Source organism: Macrotis lagotis, chromosome 1, assembly GCF_037893015.1.
Source record: "Macrotis lagotis isolate mMagLag1 chromosome 1, bilby.v1.9.chrom.fasta, whole genome shotgun sequence".
Lineage (NCBI taxonomy): Eukaryota > Metazoa > Chordata > Mammalia > Peramelemorphia > Peramelidae > Macrotis > Macrotis lagotis.
This window is the reverse complement of record NC_133658.1, coordinates 116,951,920-116,971,990: the sequence shown is the minus strand read 5'-3', so window position 1 is coordinate 116,971,990 and position 20,071 is coordinate 116,951,920.

Sequence of the window (20,071 nt, the reverse complement as noted above, 5' to 3'; positions counted from 1 at the left end):
AATGAAATCACTAAGGGAGAGGGTATGGAAAGAGGAGAGGCATTAGGGCAGACACATAGGGAGCTTCTGTGAATTAGGGATGGCAGGATGAAAAGGAGCAAAGAAGATGGAGCAGTTTTCAGGGATTGAGGGAAAGAACAATGAAAGCCCAGGGCTAAAGAAGCCAAGGAAAGAGAGGATATCAAAGAAGGAGGGGGTAGTCACCAGTGTTGATGAGATGTCTTGGTGAAGGATTAAAAAGAAACAAAATCAAAAATAAACAAACATACCTGGTGATAAGGAAATTGCCTGTGACCTCTAAGAGAACATTTTCATCAGAGGAATGGGAATGGAAACCAGATTGCAAGGGACTGAGGAATAAATGTTTGGAGAGGAGTAAGTTTGGCTTTAAAGGGAGGGGAAGGATTATGAAGATTGTTTAAAAAGATGACCCTGGATATAGAAGGTGGGTTTATCAGATTTGTGATAGAACAAAACTATGACCCACAGTGAATACATTGGTTTAACAGACAGACCCAAGATTTGAAAAAAAAAATCCTTAAAAATTTGTGATAAGGGATTTAAGAAGGTGAGATGTAATAGCAATAAATCTAAAGCCCTACATGTAAGTTCACAAAAATTAACTGCCCAAGTACAGCATGGGGCTAGACCTGGCTTAACAGCAAGTTCATGGGAAGAAGGCTAAAAGGTTTTAGTTGATTGCAAACTCAGTATGAGTCAACTGTGTGACGTGAGTTTTAAAATGCTAATATAATTTTAGGTTGCATTATTAGAAGTTTATTTTCCAGGGGGAAAAAAAGATAATAGTATCCATGTACTTTGTACTGATCAGATCACATCTGGTGTGTTCAGGAAGCTCAGTGGATATACTGATGATCCCAGAGTCGAGTCCTGACCTGAATTCAAATCTAATCTCACTTAATCTCTGTGATAACCTGGGCAAATCACCTAGCCTTTATTTTGCCTCTGTTTCATCGACTGTAAAATGGGGATAATAATGACTCTCACATTGCAGGATTGTCATGAAACTCAAATGAGATCATATTTATAAAAAGAACAAAACCAGACAGAAAATCTGCAGTATATAAACACTGATTTGCTTCCCCCCCCCCCTTTTCTGTCCCTTTCAGGTACAGATAACAAGAACAACATTTATTTATAAAGGGCAGCCATATGACTGTGGATAGAGAGCTGGACTTGGAATCAGGAAGACCTGAGTTCAAATGTGACCTCAGACACTGACCAGCTGAGTATGTCAGTATGTCACTTAGCCTGATTTACCTCAGTTTCCTCACTTGTAAAATGAGCTAGAGAAGGAAATAGTACATCACTTCATTTTCCTTGCCAAGAAAACTCCAATATGGGGTCATGAAGAGTCAGACATGACTGACAAAAGACTGAACATAAGAATTCATATAGTGCTTTAAAGTTTGCAAAAATTTTACAAATAGTATCTCAATTATTCCCTTACAACAGTCCTGTGAAGTAGGTACTATTATTAGCTTTCAGATGAGGCAGCTGGTGTTGAGACAGCTTTGTGACTTGTCTAGGGTCATATATAAAAAAAAAAGTTATGATTTGAACTCAGATCTTTCTAACTGCCAGAACTCTAGAGTACAATGTCTATCCAGTGCTGAACTTGTCAATGGGTGCCCCATTATAGGAGGAGTTACAGACAAATTACAATGTTTCAGGAGGAGAGTCATTGGTGTCCTATCATTTTTTAAGTCAACTCTTCATGACTCTATTTGGGGTTTCCTTGACAAATTGGAGAGGTTTGTCATTTCTTTTTCCAGCTCATTTTATAGATGGAGAAATGGATGCAAATAGGGTTAAATGACTTGCCAAGGGTTACACAACTTGCAAGTGTCTGAGGCTAGATTTGAACTCAAGAAGGTGAGTCTTCTTAACTCCACATCCAACACTCTTATCTAGTGACCAGGATGATCAGGGTCTTAAAATTATGTTCATATGGGAAGTCAATGTTTTCTTCTGGAGAAGAGAAAAACTAAATTGAGGTGGGACTGGGATGGACATGATAAAAGTCTTTAAATATTTAAAGACTGTCATGTGGAAGAGGGAAGCATAAAAGGAAGCAGATTTTGGTTCAAGAAAGAACTTTCTTACAATTAGAGCTGTACCCAAATGTAATGTACTATATTATGAATTAGTGAGGTTTTCATTACTGTTAACATTCAAGTAGAGGCTGATATGTTGTAGAGAGAACACTTCCATTGGGTGAGGGATTACATAGCCCAAAGGACAAGGTTTATGGAGTATTTAGTCAATGGAATATCATAATCTGAGGCAATTGCCATTCTTCATTGATTTAGTTTTTCCTGGGTTAGATTGAACTCTTAAGTGATTATGGTTCTTGTTTTGAGGCTTTTTTCAACCAGCACAATTTTATCTGCAAATAGGAATATCTGGAAGATCTTACAATTGATAGGGAATCCCTCTTCTATTTAAATTCTTCATGTCTTTGATATTTGACAAAACTTGCATTTTATTCCTCTTTCCCTCTTATTTTTTTGTCCAAGTTTATGTTTTCTTCTATGTGAGGGAACTCTCTGGAATAAAACCTCTTTCCACTAGTGTATATAAACAATGCAATTATTACTTAGAGCCTTTGAAAGTTACTTTGGATATCCAGAGGGCAAGTGATTTGGTCACACAGCTAGTATATGTCAAAAGTCATACTGGAACTCAGGTCTTTGTGTCTCCAAGGAACATTCTATTTATTACACTAGATTCCCTCTCTCCTGATGTTTCTGTTACTGTTAATTCCTAATAAAGGGTGAGTGGTGAACTAAAGTGTTGTCTGATAATAGGCAGCTAACTGGTACAGTGAATTAAGTGCTAGACTGGGAGTCAGGAAGAACTTCATTCAAATCTTAGTTCCTATCCATGTGATCCTGGACAGGTCGCTTAACTCTTCTTAGCACTAAAAATTGGGGATAATAACACCAACCTCACAGGCTTGCAGTGAGAAGCAAATGAGATTATATAAACATATATAGACATGCACAAATGTTTTTATATAAAGTGTTTCATAAAACTTAAAACTAAATTTTATAAATATAATCTATATTAATTTAATATATAGTAATCTAAAATATAATATATAATATAAATATAATGAAATACTAGATATTATTTTTCTCATAATCTCATTTAATAGGGTGTTCTTTAAGACTCAACAGAGTAAAACTACACTAGTTTAAGTAAGAGGCAGTGGAATAGAATTTTTTTGAATAGAGGTTCTCAAAACTCCTTTAATTCATAGACAGTTCTATCCTGGAGTGATATATCTTTTTTCCCTCTGTTCATTGAAATGTCACCTCTCAGTCCCCATTGGGCTAATACTGAATCTTAGAAGAGCAAATAACACCAAGATTGCAAACCACTTGTGACTCTCGGGTTTGGAAATGGTGGTAGGCAGTTCTGTTTCAGCGAGTATCTAAAGAGTATCTTCCATGAGCCCAAACCATCCAAAGGCAATGTGAAATCCTAGGGTTCTGATGGAAGAATGGTGGATAGTGGCCATTTAAAACAGAAACTAAAAGCAAATGAGAAACTCCCTCTCCCCCAGACCAAGCCAAACCTTAGTGGGCTTAATTGTAACATGCTTGGATTTCAGAAATGAACAACAAGCATCTCAGGGTCCCTTGAAGTTTAGCCCTTGGGCTGGAAGTTTGTGGAGAGCAGATGAAAGTCCTTTAGGGACTTACCATGTTTGATTGCAGGCGCAGCCTTTGGAATGTACATGGCATAGATCCTTGTCTGGTTAGATAATCTGAACCAACAATCTTTGTCATGTGGAAATGATAAACTTGCAAGTATTAGAGAGAAATCAGCTACTGGTCTCATTCATGCTCCTTGACACAAGTTTATCCTACATTTTATCTGTTGCCTTTTGAGGGTCTTGTTTGTTTCTTTCCCAGAAACATATTTGGAAAAGCATAGGAAATGTGGTTCCTGAAATATAGAGGCTGATTCATTTAGGCTCCTAGAAATGCTAGAATTGAAAGGGAGCTTTACAACCTTCTAGTTAAGCCCTCTTGCTTACAAATAAGGATTTCAAGAACTAGAGAGTGTAAGTGACTTACCCAAGGTCCTATAGTCAGTGAACCTGCTCCAAACCCACAACCTGGCATTTTCCTACTATCCTGCAATACATTTGAGCAGGTAAATGGCGCCATGTATAGAGGGTTGGTAGTCAGTGAGACCTGAGTTCAAATCTGACCCAGTCACTAGCTATGTTACTTTGGTCTAGTCACTTCACCCTATTTAACTCTCATCTGTAAAATGAACTAGAAAAGGAAATGGCAACTCCCTAATTGGGGGAAATAAAGAGCTGAACACAACTGAAACATAATAATACCTTTCTTAAAAACAGAGTTTGTATTAGTTTAAGGATGACTCTAATACATTTCCAACCTGTCTGATTCTTTAGACCAGTTAGTTGATATTTATGACTTCGGTTTATATTTAAGGGTTTATTAAAAACATGTCAGTAATAGAAAGTTAGTTTGGAAGACTCAGATTCAAATCTTGATTCTGATGCATACTAGCTATATGTCTCATTGGCAAATCATCTAAGCTTGCTGAGCCCATTTCCTCCTCTGTAAGCTGGGCATGATAATTTAGTTGCACTCATCTCAAGTAAAATAATGTCTCTTATTTTTGCAAACTTTGAAACATCTCATAAAAGTGAGTTATTATTAGTGTAGTCAAGGCCCTATCCCTGACTTCCTTAGTGATTTTTTTAGGCAAGTATCGAACTACAATTTCCTTATCTATAAAATGAATAGAACAGTCTCTATCCTCCAATAGAACTAGAACAAGGTGAACTCAAGGTAGGAGAACATGTGGAAAGAAAAGCATTTATTATGTGGTATCTTACATTTTTAGTTATTCATAGCTTAGCTAGGTGGTCTAATGGAGAGCCAGCTAGACTGGGAATCAGTAAGACTTGGAGTTCCAATTCTGCTTCAGAATTTGCTTAATTTAGCAGGGTGAGTCTGGAGTTGTTAACTATCATCTGTAAAGCAGACAAATAATGGCACCTACCTCATATAGTTGTTGTAACAATCTTATGAGACAGTAGAAGTAAAAAGCTTTGCAAGCCTTCAAATGTTATTTAAATTCTAGCCATGTTTCTTGTTACCATTAAGATCTCATTTGAATATAGGATTCTTGGGGACAAAATTAGGATGGAAGTTATCTGGGTCCTTTCTGTCTCTATTTCTGAGTATAAATGTTCAATAGTTAATTTGGAAAGGAGACAATGGTCAAGTTTGGTATTGGCATGCTACAAATAAGCTGCCAAGGAATTGAAGAAAACTTTGGATAACATTTTTCTAAGTAATTACCTTTCCCTTTTTCTACCTTGCCCACATACTGAAAAGAAAAATTCTCCCATGATGAATTTACATATTTATTGAATAAAAGAAAAGAAGACATGACAGAGTAAGTAGAAGACAGTAGGTAGAAATCTTGAAGACATGGATTCAGGGTCTATTTCTGATAAGAATTGACTATATTGACTGTTTTGACTGTTTGACTGAATTGACAACAGTCATATAAAGCTGTAAGCATGTAATCTAAATTTTATTAGAGATGAATTGCTTGATTGTGTGGGAGTGAATAAAATTTTGATACTGGGAATTCCCCAAACTGATGAAATTATAGGTCTAAATTCCTCCCCTCCCATAAGTAAGTGGAATAAAATCTTTTTTTCTTTTTTTTCCAGTTGCTGAACTTGATGACTGTTGTATATGCACTATCTTCTCTTATATCAGAACTGATGTTATAAGGTCATCATTGTCTGGATCCACAGCCCTCCTAGTGTGGGTGAATCACCTGCCCCCATAATTATGGGGTATTACAACAGACCAGTCCATAGTTATTTGGACACAGGTTGGGGGCAGGGAATGTCTACAGAAATGGCTTAAACATCTGATGATACAGATCAGTCGTGTACTTCCTGCCACTCCTTGCAACTTGCCCTCTGATTCAGAACTTAACTCTTGATTTATTGCCCCATTCTGACAATTGGACTCTTCATTGAATTTGGTTAGAATACTAGCTCCTTGAGAGGAGACTTTACTGCCTTTGTGTCTTCAATACTAGCAAAGAACCTTGTCATGTAATAAATACTCAATAAATGCTTGCTGATTAGTTGATTTTGGTGTTCTGAAGAAAATCTGGCACCAATCTGGCCTGGTCTTTTGAATTAACTGTCTTAGATATTGATTTAAAGATGTCTACATCTCTTCCTACAGACCCTTAGCCTCCCTCCAGTCAATGATTACTCTAATCACTGAATACACTAACCCAAAAGACCAGAGAGTAACACAGGACAATCTTACCTTATATTTATCTATTTTCTGAAGAGTTTAAAATTCTCTCATTTTTTTCTCACTTATCCTCACTCAGAGATGGGGGGGAGGGATTCATCAATCCACTTTACAGGTTGGCATCCAAAAGTAGAGTAACATGCCCAAGGCCCTATATTTAAGGGCTCAAGTTTCCTCATCAATATTGGTCATCATTGACTTAGGGCGATAACTCTGGTCTCTCATTTTTCCAGTTTTGTGACTTCAGAATTCTGTACAAGAAAAGAAATTTCTATGGAAGGGGACATTAGAAATCATTCATAGGGAAGAAAAAAGTTATGAGTCTCTGAAATTCTTGATTCAATATGATTCATTGTAGTTTTTGGGAAAATGTCAAAAAATTCAGAATACCACATTCTACCTTTTCTTCTTTTTTTCCCACCTTTTCTTCTGATAGCCCTCTTCCTACCCCCACCTCCCCCAATAATGCCACCCAAAGAATACAAATATTGACATACTTTGGAAAGACTCCACTTTGGTTGACTGGGAAGGAATAATGGTTGTTGCTAGTTAGGCCTCGAGGGAAAGAATTCAGTGCTATGTGAGCAGGGCCACCACAAATTATTGTATTATGTGTGTGCAAAAGATAGTATTTGTGATGGACTTGTTTAAGGGTTTTAGTCATGTGCCCTGAAGGTTTTATTCCTGTTTTGCCAGTAAAGATTCCATGAAAGCTGTGAATTTTCACCTTTTCTTCATAGAACTCTCTCTCTCTCTCTCTCTCTCTCTCTCTCTCTCTCTCTCTCTCTCTCTCTCTCTCTCTCTCTCTCTGTGTGTGTGTGTGTTGTTTATTCTCTTCAGACACACAGATAAAATTTGTGAAATAGAATCCAAAATTCTCTGCCAGAGGGGAGAGAGGTTTTGCATTTTGATCTCAACTTGTTGACTATGGCAGCTTCCAGGCCATGATTGCTGGGGTTCAGAATATGAGAAGGCTATGCAATACTCTAGGAAACCCAGGAACCCTGAACATTGACACTGGATATTTCAAAGCCAAGGATTTCTTAGGGATTACAGCAGCCACACAAACTTCTGACTTCAATGTCCAAGCAGAAAGTTCCTTTTGGGAAGACCTAGGTCATGATCTGATGAAATATTTTTACCTTCTCTACTTCCCTTCTCAAGGAAGAGTTGATTCTGAAGAGACTCTTGAATTCACTATCAGGGATAAAAAAAATAAAGCTGACCTCTAACCTCTTGATACCTGTCTTTTCCAAGAATGGATCTGGGTTGTTTTTTCCAGTGTGTTCTTTAAGGGATGGAACTTTTAACCCCTTCTGCTGAGAGTAGTATCATGCATAATGATTAGTGAAGGCGAAACTGAGAACAATGAGTATGAGTCAAGGTTAAATTCAGATGGCTGGATCTCACTGTTCAATGGAAGCCCAAGTCAGTAGTGGCTCTCAACAGTTTCTTTTATTGCTGGGTAGTGGGAAGAATGCTTTAAAATAGTAATAGTCAACATTTACATAGTGCTTTTAAAGTCTACAAAGTACTTTGTGAATATCATCTCATTTGGTCTTCTCAATAACCATATGAAACAAATTCTATTATGACCCTCATTTTGTGGATGAGGAAATGAGGCTTGCCCACTTAAGGGGCTTGCCCATAGTCATATAACTTGTAAGAATCAGAAGTGGGGATCTGAATTCAGAACTCCTGACTTTAATGTCTAAGTGCTCCTTCTACTATTCCATTTTCTTCCATTCTACATGTCAAGGAGAATTGAAATAAAGAAAAAGTCTGAAACTCTACTTCATTGGTGGGTGAAGGAATGAATTCTTAGCTTTTGGTGTTTCAAGAAGTCCAATGAGACTTTAACCTTTACCAGGAAACAAAACATGGCCCAGATGTATTCTTTGAAGCTGTAGGAATGCCAAATAAAAGCATAGAAGTTCTGGATGTTAGAGAGATGACATTTGACTCATTGCTCAAAGCCAACCATAACAAAGATTTTGCCCCCTTAATCATCTCAGAAAACTCTCCATTTTTATTTCTTACCATTGGATAAAGGGCCTCTTCAAGAAGGGTTCATGGAAGGTTTTCTGCTCTCTCTGACAAGAGAGGGATTGTGAGTTTATTGTCTCAGCCAAGCTAAGACCTTTTGGCAATTATCTACCTACCTACCTACCTACCTACCTACCTACCTACCTACCTACCTACCTACCTACCTACCTATCTGTCTAATAATTAATCCATCTATGTATCTATCTATATGTATCTATCTATCATCTATTTAGCTATTTATTCTGATGGGACTACTATTGATGGATCCCCTTGGGCAAGGGAGAGGGAGAGAAAAAGAACTTTCCATTTCCCCCTTTTTGGTTGCCACTGTACATGAACTCCTAGATTTCTGAGCCCAAATTGTAAGACTGGCTAATTATGATATATTCTACATGACTAATAGACAAAACCCAAGGAAGAGGATGTGGGGAGAAACTATTAGAACAATAGGAGGAAAGGGACTGGTATAGAAGAAGGAAGAAAGGAACAAAAGAAGTATACAATCATTTATTAAGTGCCTACTGAGTGCTGGGCATTGTTCTAAGTATTTTCCAGATATCTCATTTGATTCCTATTATTATTGTCCCATTTTATAGCTGAGAAAACTGAGGCAGGCAGGGATTAAATATCTTGTCCAAAGTCATGCAGGCTGTCTAAGGTCACATTTGAATTCATATTTTCCTGGCTTACCGCTTTATCCATTATACCATTAAGAGAGGTTTTGTACAGTGAAATGAGAATGGAACTTAGAATCAGTTTGTAGCAGGATTTGAGTATCTGTCTTATCACCTACCAGGAGCATGACCTTGAAGAGGTTTTGAAGCTCCAGTGTCATCATCTATAAACTGAGAATAATACTTATACTAATTACCTCATAGGGTTGTTACTTGTTCCTAGGATCTGATGAGGATATGGGAGTTTACAAAGGATGAGGCAATATCTAAGTACAAGTTATGATACTATTATCTCTCTCCTTCAGAACACAATAATGAGTATATATTTTTCATTTTGTTTTTTCTTTCTTTCAGTTTGATACTTTTTTTTTAGGTTTTTGCAAGGCAAACAGGGTTAAGTGGTTTGCCCAAGGCCACACAGATAGGTAATTATTAAGTGTCTGAGACCAGATTTGAACCCAGGTACACCTGACTCCAAGGCCGGTGCTTTATCCACTATGCCACCTAGCTGCCCCAGTTTGATACTTTCAAATAAGAATCTCCTGAGAATCAGGTATAAGAAATGCATAACTATTACCACAGTATATCTCCATCTTTTTGGGGTATTCTCCACCCTGGTGACTAGTGATCTGTTTGGTCCTTGTCTTTCTGCGTCAAGCCTGGAGGTTCATTTGCTTATTGCTTGGGAAAGTGCCAGAGGCATGTCACGTAACAACCAGAGTCCAATAGTCACTCACTCAACAGGTTGTTTCATGGAAAGGTGGTGCCTCCACACCCCTTATTCTCTCCTTCACCATTCACCCCTACCAAGGGCCAGAGCAAGGAAAGGAGACTCCCTTTAGGAAAAACAAAAGTCAGAATCTTCTGGAACTTTGCCTATTCCTGGGATAATTTTGAAATTTATTCAGTGCTACTGAATATCTGATGAGCCAAGATATTGTTGGAAGTACTGGCTTTACTAATATCCCTGAGGCAAGTGCTCAATTCCATTTAGATTATAAACTCCCTGAAGGCAGGGCCCATATTTTCCTGGTATTTTTTCCCAGCGTCATCACAATACTTTGCGCATAGTAAAGTCTTGTTAAATATTTAATGTTTGATTTAATTAGATTTTACCTTCCTTCATGGGACCAGGTCTTGAAACTAGATCTGTCTGATATATCATTCTCTTGTTATAGTTGTACCTTTTGACTCCCTAATGGTAGATATCAAAGTCTGGTTGCCATTTAGAAAGAACAAGTCATGGTTCTGATCACTGTTAATTTGCCACATCAGCAAGTTTGGGGGACTGGTGATCAAGTGTCAGCCCTCAGTTGATTGATCTCTTGAGAGTTGAGAAGCTGGGATGTTGTATTTAGAAACTGACAGTCAGTAGACTCTCAAAAGCAATGGGGCAAGGGTGAGAAGAGAGTGGAAGTTGTAACCTTTTTCTTAAGAGAATAAAGTTCAGACATTCATGCCAAAGGCTGCTCTTTAATGGTGAATAAGATCCCTTTTTTAGAGAAACTAAAAAAATATGGTGGAAATGAGTTGCCAGGCAGCTAGGTGGTACAGAGGGTCTGGAGTCAGGAAGACCAGAGTTCAAATCCAGCCTCAGGCACTTGTTGTGTGACCCTGAACAAATCACTTACCATGTTTGCCTCAGTTTCCTCAATGAAATAAAGATTCTATGACAATGTAGACTAGGTCAAGAGCCCACATTTGGCATGGGATAGGGTACTCATCAGTTTCATAAAGGCTAGAGACTATGGCTATAGGTCTGTGGCAAGATCAATCCTGTTATCTGTTTTGGTTGAGCATTATAGCAGCAGATCCTACTGCTCCTTTATTGAATGGTAGAGTGGTCCACATGAGACCATATCCTGAGCTATTTCTCTGTGACTCACAACTCACAGAGAAGGAGGAGGCAGCTTGTGTTTGCTAAAAGGCCAGCTGGGGTCCTAAGGAAAAGCATCTCATTCCATCCAGCTAGATAGTGATGGCAGGTCTATTTTGGTAAGTACCTGCTGCTCCCCAACTGGGTCTCTGAATGTCTGTCAATAACCTAAATAAAGTCCCAACTGATCATATGCTTCTAACTAAATTTTCCATTGGGAATGCACATGAAGAGAATGAAGCTGAATCCAGATATTCTTTTTCTTGTTACAAATGGAATAGAAAATAGAGCCTAAAAAGCTTTGACTTCCCAGCGCTAAAACCATTTAAACTCTGATAAAAATAATTAGCCACCCTAGTTGTTGATGATGTGAATTAGGATAGAACATATGAAATGTGGAGAAAATAGCTCCATTCAAAATGCTTAGGATCAGTATCTCAGGCTTGACTTGAGTGGAATAGACAAAGCTTTGTCCCTATGCTTTCACCTTCTGATGAAGGGTGGGCAGAGCTGTAGTGGGGGATACATGGGGGAACTGGTTCCAGCAACAAAGAACCACTTAAAGTGTGCAGCTCCCCTAGATCCCAACCTAGCAGGAGAAAAAGACCAAGAGAAAAATCAGTGTGTTGACTTAGGAATGTGCCTAAGGGAAAGAGGATGCACATGGATGGAGTATGAATAGACGTGTGTGAGAAAGAAGTAGAGAAGTCAATTTTATAATGGTGACAACATCTCCTTCCTCCCCCCCTCAAGTAAGAACCCATCAGAAATGTTTCTGTTTTTTGTTAAATGAAAAGTTCTTCAGGGGATATCTTTATTTTCTTCTTCTTCCTTGTGTTCCTCACCCCAGTCTCCCTTAGTGTCTCATCTTGGGGGTGGGGAGCACTTATATCTTTGGAAATTCAATTTCCCTAAAAAATAGATCAGGCTCAACCATTTATTTGTCAAAGTTCTGGAGCCTGAAAGAGGTTTATAAATAGAATAACTAAATGGTTCAGTGAATAGAGCATCAGGCCTGCAGTAGGGAAGACCCAAGTTTGTCTCAGACTCTTACTAGCTATATGATCCTGGACAAGCCACTTAACCCTGTTTGCCTCAGTTCCTCATTTACTCATCTCTAGTAAAATGAACTGGAGAAGGATTTGGCAAACCACTCTAATATCTTTGCCAAAAAAAAAAACCCAATTGGACATAGCTGAAATGGCTAAACAATAAAGAACAAAATGCTGAAGAACTCATATCACTCCCTGCCCCACACTTACACTCAGTAAACTACAGTGCCTCCCTTTTATCTCTAAGATGAAACACAAAAATGCTCTAATTGATATTCTAGGACCTTCATGACCTAGCCCCCTCCTACTTATCCCATCTTTTTTGTTACTTCAAGTTTTTTGCGATAGACAAGTGCTTCTATTAAAATCCTGTTTTTCAGACTAGGAATTACTTAGAAATCTAAACTTCAGAACAGTCTTACCAAAAATAGACAGTTTCATGCTTACAAGCATGAATTGGAATATTTTAATATGCTGAAGTTGATCAGATTATTGGAGATGTTATGTCAGGACGTCAGATGCAAATGGAAGCTACTTTTTAAAAATTCCTGATTTGTATAAGAATATGAATTACAGAAAAGGGGTTTATTATTACAATCTTCTAAGTATAGAAATATTGTAGCAGTATATGATTTATCATGTTTCAGACATTGATCTAAAGTTCAATATTGCAGATTGTACATATTTTGTGGACAAAGTCACTTTCAATTCAACTTTGCAAGCATTTATTAAGTGCCTATGTGATGAAAAAGGATAGAGCCCTGGACTTGGAGTTTGGAAGACCTAGACTCAAATCAGCTTAGACCCTTGCTGAGTAAGCCTGGGCAAGTCACTCTTTTGAGCCTGTTTCCTGGTTTGAAAAACAGGATTATAATAGTAATATGTAACTCCAAGGGTGATTATGAGAGTCAGGTGAGAAGTTTATGTCAAGCATTTGACAAACCTTAAAGAGAAATGTTGACTATCATCCGGATTATGCATTCAACATCTTCATATTCTGCCTTTTGTTAGCAGCTTCCTTAAGAAGCAGGCCTATCTCTTACCTGTTCTCTTCTTTTAGCTCTGACCAACAAGAAGGACTTATTATTTCAACCTTTTCCTTGGCTGACTTTCTGAATTCCTTTATTCATTCAAGAAGTATTTATTGAACAGTGTATAAAACAAGCATTATGGGAGAGTTTCAAAGAAATCTCATCCAGTCAGTCAATAAACATTTATTAGATTGCCTACCAGACTGAAGGTCTTACAGAGCCATTTGTGCTGACCTCATTGTTGTATGCCTGTGAAACCTGGACAGTCTACCAGGACTGTGCCAGGAAACTGAATCTCTTCCATTTGAATTGTCTTAGGAAGATTTTGAAGATAAGGTACCGGGCATTGAGGTCCTTTCTCAAGCTGAGTTGCCAAACATTCAGATTCTTCTGTGGAAGGCACAACTCCAATGGGCTGGCCATGTGGTTTGAATGTAAAACATACATTGGTCTATTTTATGGGCAACTCACACAAGGCAAGCGCTCACCTGGACTCAGAAAAAAATGATACAAGGTCACCCTCAAGTCTCTCTGACGAACCTTGGAATCCATCATTAGGCAAGAGAGAGACATTAGTATGGGAGTAACCAGCATGGTATGCTTGCATCAAAGAAGGTGCTGTGCTCTGAGTAAAGCAGAATTGCAATAGCTAAAAAAAATGAGAGATGCATAAATTTAGATAACTATCCACTCCAAATACGGAGTGGACTATTTGTGCCTAATCTGTGGAAGAGCCCTCTAAGCTCATACTGGTTTGATCAGCCATAGTAGGACACTCCGTACCTTGAATCCAACAAAATGATGTCATTTTGGTCCTCTTCAAGATTGGAGGACAACAACCATAAAGTTGGTTCTGAGTACCTGTTCTCAGGATACGGGGAAATGAAAGTACCTGTTCTTAGGATTCAGAGAAAGGAAATGTCAATCACTGCTCCCAAAGAGCCCACAGTCTGATGGGGGAGACAATGTATAAACAACTATGTATAAGCAAGATACATACAGGATTATAACACAATATTTCTTTTTTTAATTAATAAATTAATTTATTCTTATTTTGTACAAATAATGTCTTTTTATTACATTGCTAAAATATTCTTGTTTAAGAGTAAACATAATACCCCCTCCTCCCAAGAGAATATAGACCCACATAAGCAATAAAGTAAAGGGGAGAGAGAAAAAAATTAAAATTAAAATAAAAAAATAATAATTGTAGGTATGGCTAGGTGGCACAGTGGATGGAGCACCGGCTCTGGAGCCAGGAGCACCCGAGCCCAAATCCAGCCCCAGACATCCAACAATCACCCAGCTGTGTGACCCCATGCAAGCCACCCCAACTCCATTGCCCTACAAAACCCCCCAAAATAAAAAAGACCCAAAATAAAATAAAATAGTAATCATAATAGTAGGGGCGGCTGGATGACAGATCACTGGCCCTTGAGCCAGGAGCACCCAGGTCCAAATCTGACCTCAGACACCCAACAGTCACCCAGCTGTGCAGCCCCAGGCAGGCCACCCAGCCCCATTTGCCCTGCACCCCCCCAAATAATAATAATAAAAAATGTGCTTCAGTCTGTGTTCCAACACCACCAACTCTGTTGCAGGTAGATCACATTCTTTATGATAAGTCCATCACAAAAGTTACTTCCATATTTTTCCACCGTTGCCATTGCTGATCACACAACTCCCTCCATTCATACTCCTCCACTACCATGAACTATATATTTCTTTCTCTTTTCATTATGTCTCTGCTGTAGGGTAGTTGAGTGGCACAGCAGACAGATCCCCAGCCCTGGGGCCAAGAGACCCCGAACCCACATACCACCTCTTACCCAGCATCCACCCAGCCCTATGATCCTGGATAGGCCATCCAATCCCAGCCCCTTGCAAGAAGTAAAAAAGAAAATGTGTTATATCTGACCACTCTCCCCCCATGGTCCATCCTCTCCTCCATCACTCACATACCCCACCTTTCCCCTGTCCACCTTTTCTCCTTCTTACTACTGATGTCTATACCCCATTGAGTATATATGCTATTTCCTCTCCTAGCCACCTCTGATGAGGGCAAAGATTCCCTCATTCCCCCTCGCCTTCCCCCCTTCCATATCACTACAATAGCTCATTGTAATAAAGAAAAATCTTATTATATGAAACATCTTAGCCTATTTCTCCTCTCCTTTTTCTTTCTCCCATTACATTTCCCTTTTATCTATTGACTCCATTTTTATACCACACTATATCTTCAAATTCAGTTTTCTCCTGTGCTTCATCTATAAAAGCTCCTTCTACATGCTCTATTAAATGAGTAGGTTCATATGAGTATTATCAGGATCATTTTTCTATACAGGAATACATGTAGTTCATCATCATTAAGTCCCTCATATTTTCCTCTTCTCCTCCACTCTCTATGCTTCACCTGAGTTCTGTATTTGAAGATCAAACCTTCTGTTGAGCTCTGTTCCAACAGGAACATTTGAAATTCCCCTGGTTCATTGAAAGTCCATCTTTTTCCCTGGAAGAAGACATTTAGTTTTGCTGGGTAGTTGATTCTCCATTGCATTCTAAGCTGTTTTGCCTTCCGGAATATTATATTCCAAGCCCTATGAGCTTTTAATGTAGTTGCTAAGTCCTGTGTGATCCTGACTGCAGCTCCATGATATTTGAGTTGTGTCCTGGCTGCTTGTAATATTTTCCCTTTGACTTGGGAGTTCTGGAATTTGGCTATAATATTCCTGTGGGTTGTTTTTTTTTTTTTTTTTGGATCTCTTTCTCAGGGAGATGGATGGATTCTCTCCATTTCTATTTTTCCCTCTGCTTCTAGGATATCAGGGCGATTTTCCTGTAATAATTGTTTGAAAATGATGTCAAGGCTCTTTTCCTGGTCATGACTTTCAGGTATTCCAATAATTTTTAAATTATCTTTCCTACATCTGTTTTCCATATCAGTTGTTTTATCAATGAAATGTTTCACATTTTCTTCTAATTTTTCATTCTTTTAGTTTTGAAGTATTGAGTCCCGATTTCTCATAAAATTAGCAATCTCCCTGAGTTCTATTTTTTGTCTGTAGGATTTGTTTTCCTCAGAGAGCTTTCTTATCTCCTTTTTCATCTGGCCAATTCTGCTTTAAAAAAATGCATTCTTCTCCTCAATAACTTTTTGAACTGTTTTATCCATTTGACCTATGCTGGTTTTTAACATGTTATTTTCTTCAGCAATTTTGGATCTCCTTGACTAAGCTGCTGACTTCATTTTCATGTTTTTCCTTCATCTCTCTCATTTCTTTTCCCAATTTTTCCTCTATCTCCCTCACTTGATTTTCAAAGTCTTTTTTGAGCTCTGGCATGGCCTGAGCCCAATTTCTGTTATTCTTGGAGTCTTTAGATGCAGGAGCTTGTACCTCTTCATCTTCAGATTGAGTGTTTTGATCCTTCTTGGGATCACAGGCAAAGTATTTCTCAATGGTATTCCTCTTTTTTCTCTGCTTATTCATTTTCCCAGCCTGAGCCTGGTTTGGGGGTGCTTCCTGAGCTTTTGGGACACCCCCACAAGGATCTTAGTGTGTGAGGCTCTGTCCTCCCTCCTGGTCTGTGAATGACCATAAGCGCCCCCCTCTGCCAGGGAGCTGAGGTGGGGGGGGCCCTGCTGTTCTATGGGGGTCCTGGACTGCGATCAGGATCTGAATGTGTTCAGAACCCCAGAGTCCTGTTCCAGGCACACAGGACAGAGCTTGGCAGTCTCTCTCCACTCCCTCCCCAGGCTCAGTGAGCTCATGCCCTGGGGGCTCCTGCTTACCAGCTTCTGCTTCCTGTTCCTGGATCTGGGCTGCCCCGGCCACACTGCTCTGGCAGAGGTCCCGGCCCCCCGTTCCCCCAAGTGTGCCTGATGCTCCCCATGGCATAGGTCAGGAAACTCCCCTGATGCTGTGAGCTGGGGCTCTTAGCACCCTGGGGCTGCCTCTGGGAGGCTGAAGTTCCTTCGCTCTGGTGGGCCAGCCCTCTGGTGGGCCACCTCTCTGATCCTGGGGAGCCAAGCTTTTCAGCTCTTTTCCAGGTTACCTTTGGTTGGAGAATTGTCTCACTGGATCACTCTGTGGGTTCTGTCTCTCAAAAATATAGTTAGAGACCTTAGTTTATAAGTTTTGCTCCAGAGCAACTGAGAGAAGGTCCTCTCCTGTTGCCATGTTGGCTCTGTCCCCCCCCCCCCAACACAATATTTCTAAAAAGAAATTCATTTAATAGAATTCTAACCTTAAGCAATAGAAAAGTTAGGGATTTACTTTCTCCTTTCCCCCAGCTCACTTCCAAAGTCTATCAGTATACCTTTAGTCTTATAGGAACAATTTCATTGTAGCTGCTGTTGAGAATGATCTCCATGGCTAAGTAGGCATTAGACATTTCAGTCTTTGGTTTTCTTGATGTGTTGCTAATTTCTCTTTCTCAAGGATTCTGTACCAATGAGACAGAGATATCTGGAAAGAGGCCAGTAAGTTTGTGATAGGTAAAGGAATTATCTAAAATGTAAAGCTAGGTGGGCCATGGCTGACTGAAGATGGGGAGAAATATAGCTCACAGTTACAATTTAAAGTTTCCTATTTGAACAGATGAGCAGTGAACATTTATATTGTCAGACTATACTATTGTTTTTATATTCATTATTTGTATTTTTCAAATGATATTAAGCATTTTACTAATCATTCAATCTATCAGCAAGCACAAACATTTTCTATGTGCCAGCCATTATGCCAAAGAGAAAACCTAAAAAGTTCTTAGCTTTAGTTCAGAACCTCCAGTTCTTACCTCACCTTCAGTATAGCTTGGAAAGGTAACATGTACATATATAGAAATATACAAAATAAATATAAGATGATTTTGGTGGAAAGTAATAGATTTTAGGAGATCAGAAAAGTCTTGTACAAGATGGTGATTGAATTGAACCTCAAATGAAATTAGAGATTCTGAGAGATAAAGGTGAGGAGGGAGTATATTCTAGGCCTGGGGAACAATCAATGAAAAACTTGGAAGGAAATGATTAAATAAGTTGTAAAAACAATAGTGTACAGTAAGAAGTTTGGTTATGTAGAGGGAAGTAATGTGAAGTAAGCCTGGAAAGATACTTAGGACCAGGTTGTGAGAAGTTTTAAATGCCAGACAGAAGAGATAAACAATATTTGATCCTAGAGATAATAGAAGCCCCTTTATCAAGTAGAGGAATGGGATAGTTTGATTTTTATTTTAGACAAATCTGGCAGCTTTGTGAAGTATGGATTGGAGAGAAGAGATATGAGATAGAGCAATTAGGAGACTTAACTATATGTTAAGAGGTAATGAGAGACATTGGCTGTGTGAATGAAGAGAAAGTGATGGCTCTGAGATGTGTTATGGAAAGAGAAAGAAGATCTGTAACTGAGTAAGTATTTAGAATGGATGAAAGTGAGGGATCAAGGATAATAGGTTATGAATGTGGGTGCCTAGAAGGTATAGAATAGTGGATTTCAGAAGAGGAGTGAGTTTGGAGAGAAAGAATTCAGTATTGAATTTGAAGTATCTTTCTCAACTGAGGGTGCCAAATGTCCAGTGATGTAAAATTAGAACTGAAAAAAGAAAATAGGGCTGAAAATTTAGATCTGGCAGTCATTACCTTTGAGATGATAATTAAGCCCATGTGCATTGATGGGATCAATGAGAGATCCTATAAAATAAGGAGAGAATAGGGCCCATAGTTGAGGGTGGAATAATATAGTGAATGACCCAGCAAAGGAGCCTGAGAAAAATGAATGATCAGGCAAATAAGAGAAAAACTATTAGAGATCAATGTCATGACAATCCAGAGAAGACAGAGTATCCAGGAGGAAAGGATGATCAAAAGTGGCAAATGCTACAGAGAGGTCAAGAAGATGAGTGAGAAAAGGCCATCAGATCTGGTAATTAAGTGACCACTTACAACTTTGGAAAGGGCAGCTTCAGGAGAGTGATAAGTCTGGAAGCTAGATTTGAAAAGGAAGTGAAAGCAAATGAGTGTAGGCAGTAATTTCAAGGAGTTTGTCTGAGGAAGGGAGGAGAGAAATAGAATGATCACTTGACTGGGACAATAGAGACTACTGATTTTTTTCCCTTTTGGATAGGAGAGTCGTATATTTGTAGGCAGCCAGTAGGTAGGGAGAGACTGAAGGTTGTGGAGGCAGCATACAAGAAAGTATGGGAAGGAAATAAGGAGGTACATATGGAAAGGTTGGCTTTAGTGAGGAGACAGGTCTCTTTATCAGGGACTGGAGTAAAGAAGAAGAGTCTTGGGGGAACTGGAGGGATTGTGGGTTGATATGAAAGGGAAAATAATGCTGTCATTTCTAGCATGATCAATATTCTGCACTGATTTCTTTAAAAAAACTATAATGGTACAGTGGATAGAGCACCAGCCCTGAAGTCAGGAGGATCTGAGTACAAATCCAATCTCAAACACTTAATAATTACCTAGCTGTGTGACCTTAGGCAAGTCATTTAACACCATTGCCTTGCAAAAACCAATATATATATATGTATATATATAATTGTTCTTTTAAAAAAGATGTACATTAAAAAGTTCCCTGTCTTCTCCTGTGAGATCCAGTTACTATTTATTTATTTTTGGCAAGAAAATATATGATCAACCTTACACTTGAAGTTGATGGTTAAATAAGCACTTAGCCTAAAAATTCAACTTTTTAAAATATAAATATTTTATTTGTTTTCCAATGATATACAATAGTAGTTTCTACCAACCATTTTTGCAAGGTTTTGAATTTTACAATTCCCCCATTCCCTTCCCTCCTCCTCCCTCTCCCTCTCCCCCCAACAGAAAGCAGTCTGATAGTCTTTACATTTGATTCTTTGATATGCATATATCAATATTTATTGTGCTGAGAGAAAAAAAGCCCTTAAAGGAGGAAGAAAAAAAATAGGGCAGCTAGGTGGCACAGTGGATAGAGCACTGACCCTGGAGTCAAGAGTACCTGAGTTCAAATCTGACCTCAGACACTTAATAATTGCCTAGCTGTAT